General features: G+C 38.6%; 1 long non-coding RNA gene across 1 annotated transcript in view; it reads left to right on the top strand.

Moving 5' to 3' along the window:
* Window positions 1-252: 252 nt before the first annotated feature.
* The window catches only part of LOC125092384 (uncharacterized), a 35,774-nt gene continuing 23,369 nt past the window's right edge, over window positions 253-12,657 (top strand). Inside the window, exons 1-2 of the long non-coding RNA XR_007124890.1 lie at window positions 253-317; window positions 1,540-1,646. This is a non-coding gene — a long non-coding RNA (uncharacterized LOC125092384). The remainder of the gene's footprint in view (window positions 318-1,539; window positions 1,647-12,657) is intronic.

The following is a 12,657-nucleotide window of genomic DNA, read 5'->3' on the forward strand; positions in this document are numbered from 1 at the left end:
TAGGTCTTTCACTCTTGTGCTTGCAGTTGAAAAGTATAGACTTTTTTAAAGGATTATTACTGTGCTCAAAAAATGTGCAGTTATATGCAAAGATATTTAGTTATTAGGGTGAAACCTAGTGTTCAATTCTTGCTCAGTGAACATTCGGGTTCCAAGGAGGAGCCAAACATGTTATCCATTAATGCGCATTCTTAGAATTTAAGCCATTATTTTAATGACCTTTTGAATTTGTCTTGTTATTTTTCATTGTAAGTATTTGTCACATCAGGTTCCTCATTTTCTGTGTGCATGACCTCTCTGACGTGGTAACACCTGTGGTAAATATTTCCTATCACTTTTGTGAATACGAAATTGGAAAACACATGTAAATACACAGAGCAGAGTGTTTGACCTTTCCAGAAGCAATATATAATTGTGGTCTGCTGCTATTATTATTACTATTAATATGTATTGTTCCTTCCTATCTCAGTAAGTGTACTTAAAGCTGGTTTGATTAAATGCCATTTGGTAATGTCACCCAAAAAATGCCTTATTCAAGTATTTTTTTTCACACTTTTGAATATACTCATTTAAATGTTTTTTGATAAAAGGAAAGTATAATTATTGTCAATGAAAATAGATACACGGAAAGCGATGATGTCAGTCACCATTGTCCTTGGTTCACACGCAGCCTCACTCATAAGTGCCCATCCCGAGCCATGTCCACAGCCTTGCATTTGTTCAAGCTCACCCACACTCTTCATTAACCTTGCGTTTTCGTTACTTTACTCTTGTGTAGACCTATAGTGAATTTGCATTTCATTTTTGCTCACCTCAGGGAAACAAAATTACAGTGTATCTGTTCTTCAGGAAATAGTCTTTCTGCTCAAATATGTCACCCATTTTATTCTTTTAGGACACACATTGTTCCTATATTGCAAACTGATATTTAACTGTGTTAAAGCCTCCCATATAAAGTTTTCCCAATAGAATTTTTCTTAAAAATTTGGTCCTTCGATGCATCTTTTTAAATTATCTTTGCCATTATGACAAAGTGCCTTACCACTTTGTGATGGTATAGAAATTTTAAATTTTATTTAAGTTTTGAGGTCAGCCTGGTTAATCTCACCAACTTGTATTTGCTCTTAACCTGGAATAACACTTTGCCAAATACCAAGAGAGTTGAACTTTTTTCCTCCCCCTATATCCTTGACCTAAAATTGTAAACATTTCCAGGAAGATGAACATTTTTGGCAGCATCCTAACTTTCCATACCTGAATATTGCTATGTATATTTGGTATGAAGTTTTAATTGAAATAATATGGGACCTGAGTTATTTTTGATCATTTTATTGCTTGGTAATTTTACTTTATTACTTTCTTTGGTCTGTGGGGTGTTTTGCCATTGTATGTGCTAGTTGATTATCTTTGCAGTACCTGAAAGCTATCAAGTTGATGTTTGTTGTTCCGAAAACCTTTCTAAATATATATAGCGTGTATACGTACATATAAACACACCCCAAGATTTTTGATGTCATTCTCCCCCTTTTTTTAAACCAGCAAAGCTTGAGCACAGCATACGTATCATGCAGCAAACTGATGTTGGAACGGCGAGTGTAAATGTAAGGATACAGGCTATTGCTGTCCAAGCACTTACACGGTGGCAGGTAGGCATTTGGCTTCTAATTACGAATGGAACATTGAAAGAATTTTCATCAAGTTTGGAAATAATGTGGAAATATAGTCCCTCATTTCACTGTTGTTCTTGAGTTTCTCAGAGTAGTGTACACTGATTTGTTGAATTCTCATGAGAAATCCGAGGTATGGAATTAAAAGTGTCCACAGCTAAGGATCTTGTTATGAGTTAATATGGTGAGCCACAATGCTACATGCATTCCAGCTACCACGTAAGTACACATTAGGTTGTGAATCACGATTGTTAGAGGTCAGAAAAGCAGAAACTGTTCCTCGAGATGGGAAAACTAGGAGCCTCTTTCATCTGTTAGATCACTCATGTATGCATCCCATAACAAGGGAATACCCTGAGTATGTTTTCATGTTTTAAATGTAATTTGTTTTCGGGGCACCTGGGTGGCTCAGTGGGTTAAAGCCTCTGCTTTCAGCTCAGATCATGGTCTCAGGGTCCTGGGATCGAGCCCCACATCAGGCTTTCTGCTCAGCGGGGATCCTGCTTCTCCCTCTCCCTGCCTCGTTGCCTACTTGTGCTCTCTGCCTGTCAAATAAATAACTAAAAAAATCTTAAAAAAATAAATGTAATTTGTTTTCTGTTAATTAACATTTTTTCAACCTCGTGCATAACATGGGGGAATGATACACAATGAAGCCTGGTGGTGGGTATTGAGGAGGACACGTGTTGCATGGAGCACTGGGTGTGGTGCATAAACAATGAATCTTGGGACACTGAAAATATAAAATAATTTTTTTTCATTAAAAAAATCTGAAAAATCAATGTTTTCCTGAAAGTTCTCCAATTCATAGCCAGTTTTTAACCCATTAACTGACTCATTCATAAATTTAACAGCACATTTATACTTAAATGAACACCTATTTAAACCGTAGTGTGGAGTTGTCTTCCACATTACGATAAGATAATTTGTTCTGTAGCATCATCTTTTTTAAAAAATACCGCAGTAGCATTGTTAAGGATCTCTCCCTCTTCCCATTTCCCTAAGATCACAAGTCACCTGTTCCACTGACTGAGCCAGCCAGATGCCGCCATTTAACTTTTTAAAACTTTCTAAATTTTTAAATTATTTTTTATAATTTTTAAAAAGATTTTTATTTATCCACTTGACAGAGTCACAGAGAAAGAGGGAACAAAAGCAGAGGGAATGGGAGAAGGAGAAGCAGGATCCCCACTGAGCAGGGATCCCAATGCAGGGCTCAGTCCCAGGACACTAGGATCGTGACCTGAGCCGAAGGCAAAAGCTTAACAACTGAGCCACCCAGATGCCCCTAAATTTTTATTTTAGAGTGAGCATGTGAGGGGACGGGGAGATGGAGAGGGATGGAATCTCAAGCAGGCTTCCTGCTGAGCCCAGAGCCTGGCGGGTCTTGATCTCAGGATCCTGAATCATAACTCCAGCCAAAACCAAGAATTGGACACTCAACCAACCTAGCCACCCAGACACCCCAACTTTAAGTAGGCTCCATGCCCAGCCTGGAACCCATCGCTTGACTTGAATTCATGACCCTGAGATCAGGACCTGAGCTGAGATCGAGAGGTGGGTGCTTGACTGCGCCACCCAGGTGCCCCAACTTTTGAAAACTTTGTTTTGTGGTTCCTCTTCCATCGTCTCAACAGGCAGCCATAAAACAAAGGCACGAAATGGCCTTGAATTGCATTAAGGCTCCTCCCACTCTTCCAGAACTTGGCTGTGGAGTCTGTCCCCTCCTTTGAGCTCTATGTGGATAGAGTTTGGCCACCTTCTCCAGATTTGCAGTCAGATGTCTGAAACCAAACTCATGAGAGTTCTTTAGATCTCTAGCTGCTCTGGACTCTCCTCAGATTGTCCCAGCAGAGTCAACCTCAGGCCTTTGCACTTACTGCTCCTTCTCCCTGAATTCTTATTCTCCGCATCCATATTGGCTGGGTTGACTCCTTCAACTCCTGCAAATCTTTGCCCAAGTGTCACCACCTCAAACAGGCCTGTGCTGACCTCTTAATTCAGCATCCTGGTCCCTATCCTTGGCTCTCCCACGCCCCTTACCCTGCCCCACATTTTTCTTGATTTCATGCCACTTGTCACATTTTAGCATGGTTTATCATTTGCTCACTCTGTCTTCTCGAGTGCACAACTGTCCCAGTTCGCCTGGGACTTGGGGAGGTTCCCAGGATGTGTGACGTTTCAGTTTTAATACTGAGAAAGTCACAGCAAATGGAGATGAATTGGCCACCTTGCTTCCTTGTCTTTCTCCTGCCATTTCACAACTATGGAGATCTCCGTTTTGTTCAGTGATTTATCCCACACATCAACAACAGTGCCTCACACATAGAAGGCAGTTAATAAATCTTCGCTGAATGAAGGAAGGAACGAAGAATAAGAATTACAGGGCTTCCATCCCGGTAGCTAGGCACGTAGATTCTAAATAGACCTGCTCTATGTTCCTTTTGGAGGGCAGAATCAAAAGTGACTAAGACAATAATTACTGAACTTTCTAAGTCACTTTTTAGTTCACATACATATTACTTTCTCAGATCTTGCTTCACTTAATCTTAGTGGCGGTCCTGCAACATGGAATGAATAATACCATTATGGCTTCCAATGTTTACGAGTGTAAAAAGAACTTCTTCCCATAAGGGCATTTTCTCCCACCGACACTGGAGTAATTATTCCGTGAATGTTCCTAAATTCATAACGATTGCTCCCCATGTTAATTTTATTATTACTTTGGTAGTCCTTGTCCTTTCCTTTGGAATGGGAAATTTGAGTCTTAGCGAAGATAGCTGACTTGCATAAAGTCACGAAACAAGTGAATGGCTGATGCTAATGTTTTTAAAGATATTTTGTCAATTTAAATGCAACCAAGGAAAGATTGCTCTTTTAATTTTTTCCCCCATTTTATTGAGGTATACTCATTATACAAAGCAATTGGACATCTTGAATACATTTTGATTGTATACATTTGCATTGTATTTTTGAAACTTTTCATTCATTTCCCCAGCCTGCTTCACAACGCAGAAATGCCAGATTGGACCAGCACCATTAGATAATCAATTTTGCTGTAGTGTTATCTTTTTACAGTAATGTTCCAATACTACACTGTTTTAATTAGTGGCCCATTTAATACTTCTCATTACCCTTTTTTGAGGGTTTCTTTATATAAGCTCACCTACTGAAGGCTTAAAGCTAACATTTAACCTCACTTTTAAAATTTCTAATAACATTTGGCTTTTTAATTTATTTGCCATGAGAGTATTTTTGAGAAACCATTTAATAGTTTTTCTACATTCGTGTCTGTTGGTGGTATGTCCTCCAAAGCTGTCCTTTTAAATCACTTAGAGAAGTTTTGTTACTTTCTTTATATAAGGCCTGAATCAGTCTTTCTAAGTGTATTGGTGAGTGATCCCTTGCTGTTGTGAATTAGTTGTGAATGAGGTTATCATTAGAAATAATGTTGGTATAGGGGCTCCTGGTTGGCTCAGTGAGTTAAAGCCTCTGCTTTCGGCTCAGGTCATGATCTCAGGGTCCTGGGATCGAGCCCCACATCGGGCTCTCTGCTCAGCGGGGAGCCTGCTTCCCCCTCTCTCTCTGCCTGCCTCTCTGCCGACTTGTGATCTCTCTCTGTCAAATAAATAAAGTCTTTAAAAAAAAAAAAGGAAATGTTGATATATAGTGAAAGTGGCGATTCTTGTTTCTTAGTGGTCAGCTTATTGATATGTTCAACATTGTTTAGAGTCTTGGTTGGTTCAATTTTCACATGTTATTTATTCATTTATTTATTTATTTATTTAAAGATTTTACTTATTTATTTAACAGAGAGAGAGATCACAAGTAGGCAGAGAGGCAGGCAGAGAGAGAGGGGGAAGCAGGCTCCCCGCTGAGCAGAGAGCCCGATGTGGGGCTCGATCCCGGGACCCTGGGACCACGACCTGAGCCGAAGGCAGAGGCTTAACCCACTGAGCCACCCAGGCACCCCTTCACATGTTATTTAAAACATAAAAAATACTCACATGCTTATAGCAAAATGAAAATTAAGCATCATTTTCCATTGTCTAGATGGACAGATTTTACACATCATGCACAAACAGAACGTCAATGGCTGTGCCTTATTAGGCTCATGAACCCTCTAAAAAATAAATTGATGTGTGTGATCATACATACATTTTTGGAATAGACAGATCATAGATTTCTTCAGATCCCCATGTGTATCTGTAAATCAAAAAAAGGGAGGGGTCTGTGTATATAAAATGTATTAAATGCCTTCAAAATATATACAGGGGTCCCCGCCAGCCTAGTCAGTAGAGCATATGACTCTGGATCTCAGAGTCATGAGTTCAAGCCCCATGTTGGGCACACGGCTTACTTAAAAAATTTTGGTGGGGGTGCCTGGATGGTTCAGCCAGTTAAGCATTTGCGTTCTGCTCAGGTTATAATCTCAGGGTCCTGCTCAGTGGGGAGTCTGCTTCTCCATGTCAAATAAAGTCTTTATTAAAAAATATTTTTGATGGGCGCCTGGGTGGCTCAGTGGGTTAAGCCGCTGCCTTCGGCTCAGGTCATGATCTCAGGGTCCTGGGATCGAGTCCCGCATGGGCTCTCTGCTCGGCAGGGAGCCTGCTTCCCTCCCTCTCTCTGCCTGCCTCTCTGTCTACTTGTGATCTCTCTCTGTCAAATAAATAAATAAAATCTTTAAAAAAATATTTTTGAAAATAAAAATTAAGATATATACATACATCATCTTTTAGAATATATTTCTCTAACCCATTCATCTGTGTACCTTTTCAAATATAGTCAGACTTGATATTTTCCTCCTAAGTAGCTAATATTCAGAGCAAACTTCTAGGAATCAGTGTTGTGTTGTTAATTTCATCCTTCTCTTCAAATTGTTCCTCAGATATCCCCATTCTGATGGTGCTTTTGAAGAGCATCCTGCCTGCCATCCTCACATCAGTCTTTATTCTAAATTACTCTTTAGTCTTTTTGGCGTATTTAATATGTTCCAACCTAATTTTATTGTTCTTTTGTTTTCTTTTTTCCTTATTGTATCCTCCCCGTACACAACATAGAGCCAAAAGTCCAATAGAGAGGTATTCATTTCTATTTTGTTTACAGATAATTACTGTGTGCCAGTGGTAACTCTTGGCACATAGTGAGGTGTTCATTAAATTGCTGGGTGAAAATAAAGGAGGAATGGTTTTTAACAATAGAAGCAAACTTAGCTAGTGAGAAAGATTGCACAGGGTACTCACATACTGATGAGTAGGCATGGAGATACTAAATAAGACAGGAGATCATTTTTAGATGCTTTATGTATGGGATCGTTGGTCAAGATAACATCATTTTTTATGCTTCTGAGTAGCTTTTAAACTTAGTGAAGTTTTTCCATATGTTGAATCATGATTAAAACTGAACATTAGGGGGCGCCTGGGTGGCTCAGTCAGTTAACCATCTGACTCCTGATTTTGGTTCAGGTCATGGTTTGAGTGGTGAGCTCAGCCCTGCTTTGTGCTTCATGCTCAGCAGGGAACCTGGAGATTCTCCCTTTCCCTCTGCCCCTCTCCACACTCACTCTCTCCCTTCCTCTCTCCTCTCTCTCTCTCAAATAAATAAATCTTTAAAAAAATTAACATGAATCTTATGACATAGAATTAACGGTGGTATCTGACTCATAGGTCTGTTATAAGATAGTATATAAAAAGACATTTCCACACTTCCTGACCTGGGAGCAGACTTCCAGTGAACGTTAATGATTTTGTAGTCGTTCTTAATATTGCAGTTACCATTGTTATTAAAGGCAGTTGTTTCATTCTTCATTCTAGATAGGAAGTGTGTGCTCAGGATAAATGATGTGTTTAAGCATACAAAGCCAAGAGAGTGGCTGTGTTTTCATTCATTTTAAAAAATATGAATGCTCTGTCAATATTGTTAATATTAAAAGTCATCGTTTGTCAGTTTACCTAAGGAAACAACTTACGGATATAAATTGGCAAATGAGTAATATACCAAAACCCAAGCCATTCCATACCTTTCTCATTATCTATGTTAAACTTGTGCTCCATCTCCCTTTATGCACAAAAATAGATAATAACATACACACATAGATACTCTATATATTTTCTTGTTTCTTATACATTTTACAGCATCAGCATCATTTTATAAAATCTGCGGTAATACTGTACTACACAGCATCATTTTATAATATCTGTGGTAATACTGTACTACACATTTCCCTAGAAATTGGCTTTCTCCTTGGATATATTTTCATAGGCATTCCTGTAGGTCATCATATACTTATGGTTTTAGGTTTAAAAATTCAAGTCAAACGCAAATGAGATTCATTAAGTGGTAAGATCTCCCTAAAAAAAAATTATTTTCCCCAAAAGAGCCAGTGTACATAACCATGAAAGAATAACTTTCTGTTGTTTAAAGCCATGCAAGCTTGTGGTACTTTGTTATAGTAGCCCTAGGAAAGTAATACGCTGGCCTTCAGGATCTTGCTTAAGTTGCTAATTCTCACTAATATGTGTGTGTGTGTGTACACACACACATATATACACATATATATATTTAAAGGTCCTAATTAATTTGGGGAGAGTTCTGCGTGTGTACGAGGTGGGGGTGGCAGACCATACTGAGTGTGAGCCCAGCACGGGGCTCGATCCCACGACCTTGAGATCATGACCTGAGCTGAAATCAAGAGTTGGATGCTTAAGCCACTAAGCCACCCTGGTGCCCTTCACTAATCGGTTTTTCCAGGTTGAGTTTTCACATCTGTTTGTCAAGTTATCAAAAATTTCCTGTGGGAATTTTAATCTGATTACCTCAAAATTGCAAATAAAATTGAGAGAATTTAGTATCTCCAAAATAGCAACTTCATATTTGAGAGCATACCTATGTGTCTATAATTTAAACCCTTTATACTATATAATAAAGTTTTGTATTTTAATTGTAGATTCTGAAAATTTCTTTATATGTACTAACAGCATTTTGTGTTTCTGCTGCATTTTTGTTTCTTTTCTGCTTTCTACCTCTTTCTGTAATGTAAGGACTATTGATATTTTAAAATTTATACCTTTGGTCCATTTTCTAAAGAATATATTCTGTATTCTCACATTTCTGCATTGGACCATTCTTTCTTCCTTTCTTCCAGCTTTACCAAGATATGTTTGGCAAATAAAATTATGTCTATTTAAGGAGTCCATCGCGGCATACATATTGTGGGGTGAATATCACTGTCTAGCAAATTGACGTGTCCATTCCCTCACATAGTTACCATTTTGTGTGTGTGTGAGAACACTTGAGAATTAATGTTGTACATGGGAGACATTATTGTAAGGATTAAACGAGCTAACCCATTGACCTTTAAATAAGAATTTAAGTGTTGTTAATCTTCATTATTTTAAGTAAAGAGTCATAGTGTCAAATGCACCTTGGGTGCAAACAATTAAATTCTTTCTCCATGACATGCTGTCAGTATTCATCCACGCCTGCCCTGCTTTTATTTACTTAGTTGTAATAACGTAGAAACACAAGTCTGTCACTGAAAATCAGAGCCACAGCATTGATAATAACCTGCATCTAACCCCGTGCCCACCCTAGGAGCTCCTGCCCTGGCCTCCCTCCAGTGGGGGTTATCATCACTCTGATTTCTTTTCAGCACTCCCTCGCCTCCTTGTCTCTTGCTGTGTGTCATCTTATTTGGCTCTCCTTTTTTTCGTTTTGTTAGAAGTTTTATCCTCATTTTTGTGTGCCGGTGTGGTTTATTACAGTTGACAGCTAAGGAGCGTTCTGCAGGGTCTCTTTACCACTCATTTCACTGAGGCTTTGGGTGATGAACTTGGTTTTTGCTATTGTGAGAAGTGCTGCTGTGAACAGCCTGATGTTGCCTGCTCTAATGAATAAAAGTTTCTCTCGGGCCTTCCCTAGGAGGGAAATAGGTGGGCTCTGGGTTAAGTAAATGTTCAACTTCAGGCGGTAATGCTAAATCATTTCCCAGATTACCTCCACTAAGTCACACTCCCAGCAGCAGTGAAGGAGTTGCTGTGAATTGACTTCCAGCCCAGCACTAGGTGTCGTCGGTCCTTTAAAATTTTGCTACTGAGATGGAGGTAGAAGGTACCCCTTGGGGTCTTGATTTGCATTTCTCTGACTAATAATGACATGGAACACTCCTTCATAATTTCCTTGTTATTAATACTATGAATGAATATCTTACCATCAAAATATATTTGCTGTAAGGTTTTGTTTTTTTTGCAGTGAGTTGTTGTTCAGTGAGTTTTCTTCTACTCCCTAGTTTCTAAGAGTGCTATTAGGAATGAATCTTTATGCTCATTAGCTGCCTTTATTATGAGAGTTCCATTCTAATTTCCTACCTTGCCAAGGTACACAGCCATACTCCTCTCCTACTCACTGTTGTAAAAACCCAAGGCTTTAAGATTACCCAGCGTGGCTGGGCCTTCCCACCATTCGCGTCTTCATCTTAATTTACCCTTCCAGTTATTTTCTCTTCATGGATTTGGACCCCCACTTTATTATGAACTCAACTCTACATTCTAAAGGATTTTTTGGGGGGTGCCTGTGTGGCTGAGTGTCCGACTCTTTATTTCGGCTCAGGTTCATGATCTCAGATTCATGAGACTGAGCCCCATGTTGGGCTCTATGCTCAGTGAGGAGTCTGCTTGAGATTCTCCCTCTCTCCCCCCCTCCACCTCTCCTGTTGTCCCTACCCCCTCTCATGCTCTCTATTGCTTTCTAAAATAATTAAAATCTTTTTTTAAATTTTTTAAACATTTTATTTATTTATTTGACACAGAGAGACACAGTGAGAGAGGGAACACAGCGGGGGGAGTCAGAAAGGGAGAAGCAGGCTTCCCACTGAGCAGGGAACCCGATGCAGGGCTCAATCCCAGGACCGTGGATATACAGGTAGCCACTTAACAGCTGAGCCACCCAGGCACCCCTAAAATAATTAAAATCTTTTTAAAAAGATTTTTGTTATATTTTCTCCATATTTCTAAGTTTATAAGATCAGTCTATCTTTAGATCATCTGCATCAGTGATTCTCAAACTTAAAATGTGACTGAATTGCCTGGGGATTTTGGCAAAAATGCAGATTTTCATTAAGTATCTCTTTCTGATGAGCCCAAGACTCAATTTGAACATGTTCTCAGGGATCGCCTGTGATGCTAATCCTTGAACCACACTTGAAGTAGCAAGCTCCTACCTTGACTGGCATAATGGTGGAAACAGGACTCCAGAATCCGTTTTCCCACCTGGTCTCTAAAAAAAAAACAGGTCTGCAGTGATTTTTGTGACCAGCTCTCCTGCAGTTGTCCTGGAAGCAACATGAGAGTGAAAGTCACAACAAACTGGTGGGGAAAAATGACAATTTTCAAGTTGGAGCTTAATCTTGGCTAAAAGGAATTTACTTAAAGCTCCTGCATCCTAACATTGACCATTAGTATTCAAATAGGAAGTTAACATGGTGAGTAAATGTATATCCTTTAACATGAGATTGACTTTTTCCGTATACATGCCTATAGTGCTATCATACTGTGACTGGCCAAGATAATTGGGGTATATAATTGACTCATTCGATCCCCACAACAGATCTGGGTGCAGATGAAAGAATATCCTGAAACAGCCAAGGGTTTTCTGGTGGGTTAAATGGGATGATGCTCATAAAAGTAGTCAGTGCCTGACCTCTACGTAGTCAGTCACCCAGGATAGGTTATTTATGGTTTCAATATTAAGTCCTTTGGTAACATTTAGAAAAGTTTTGTAGAGTACTTCATACACAACTAGAAGAACTCTGTATCAGTTATTCTATATATATAGATATATTCTATATATCTATAGTTTCTAGATACGTTATGCTTATCTTTGCTGTCCGTAGATTGTCTTCCAGGTGATAGTTACTAGTACAGCAGGGAAATGACTTGCATACTTTTTCTGACTATCCCTCTTTATATTAATACTTAATACATGTGCTTTTGTGTATATACTCTTAACTGTCATTGATGCACCATTAAAACGGAAGTTAAGAATGCTTCACCATTGTAATTAGTAGCACGCGCCACCAACTAGAGCGAGTCAGATGGAACAATTGCCCTTTTCGGTCTCTGTCCCCACCTGGCCTTGCCTGGCCGTGCCACGTTTTAGACATAGTACATTTGCCTGAAGTGTGGGACTTGGGCCCTCCAGGAGAAAATATAAAAGGATAAACTTCACCAGAAATGCATGAAACTCAAATTCAGTACTGACCTTTGGATGTAAAAATAGTGATTATTTTTTTTTGATTGGAAGATGAGAAAGGTAAACTTACTTACTGCGCAGAATTACCCAGATTCAAAATTTTGGATGTAGGCTTCTTCATTCAAAATAGGATGGTGGTATCTTCTCTATGATCATGATTTCTTAGACATCAATTCCTATTAATATGACGTCTTTTTTGAGCCTTATAGTAAACTTTCCAAAAAACCGTTTTATTGCACTGCTTTCCTTGGTCCTCAAGGGAAATCTTTCGAGAGAGAAAAAATAGATATCTGTTTGGTAGGAATATAGTGAAACCCATTGAAATAAATCACAGGAATTGTTTAGCAAAATGCCTGATAAATAACTCAGTATATATTTATTATTATATACTGTATTACATATTATTATTATGCTCATTTTAACCCTGATCACCTTATGATATGTGTGGGAACTTCAGAGTTGAGAATATTCAGGGATTTCTTCAAGAAAAACACAATGTAAGCATCTCAAATTAAGGTTTTAATTTCATTGCTTTCATAAATATTTTAAAATAACAAAGCAGTATTTTGTCATGCTTAATTGGGAAATTATACAAAGGTGAGTTTTGAAAGTTTATATTTTCCCTTCATTCTTTATTATTGTAATTTTTTTCCTGATGGGAGTGTGTCTTTAATTTTTTTAAAATTTAAATTCAATTAATTAACATATAATGTATTATTGGTTTCAGAGGTACTGGTCTTCA

The sequence above is a fragment of the Lutra lutra genome, chromosome X, assembly GCF_902655055.1.
Source record: "Lutra lutra chromosome X, mLutLut1.2, whole genome shotgun sequence".
Classification (NCBI taxonomy): domain Eukaryota; kingdom Metazoa; phylum Chordata; class Mammalia; order Carnivora; family Mustelidae; genus Lutra; species Lutra lutra.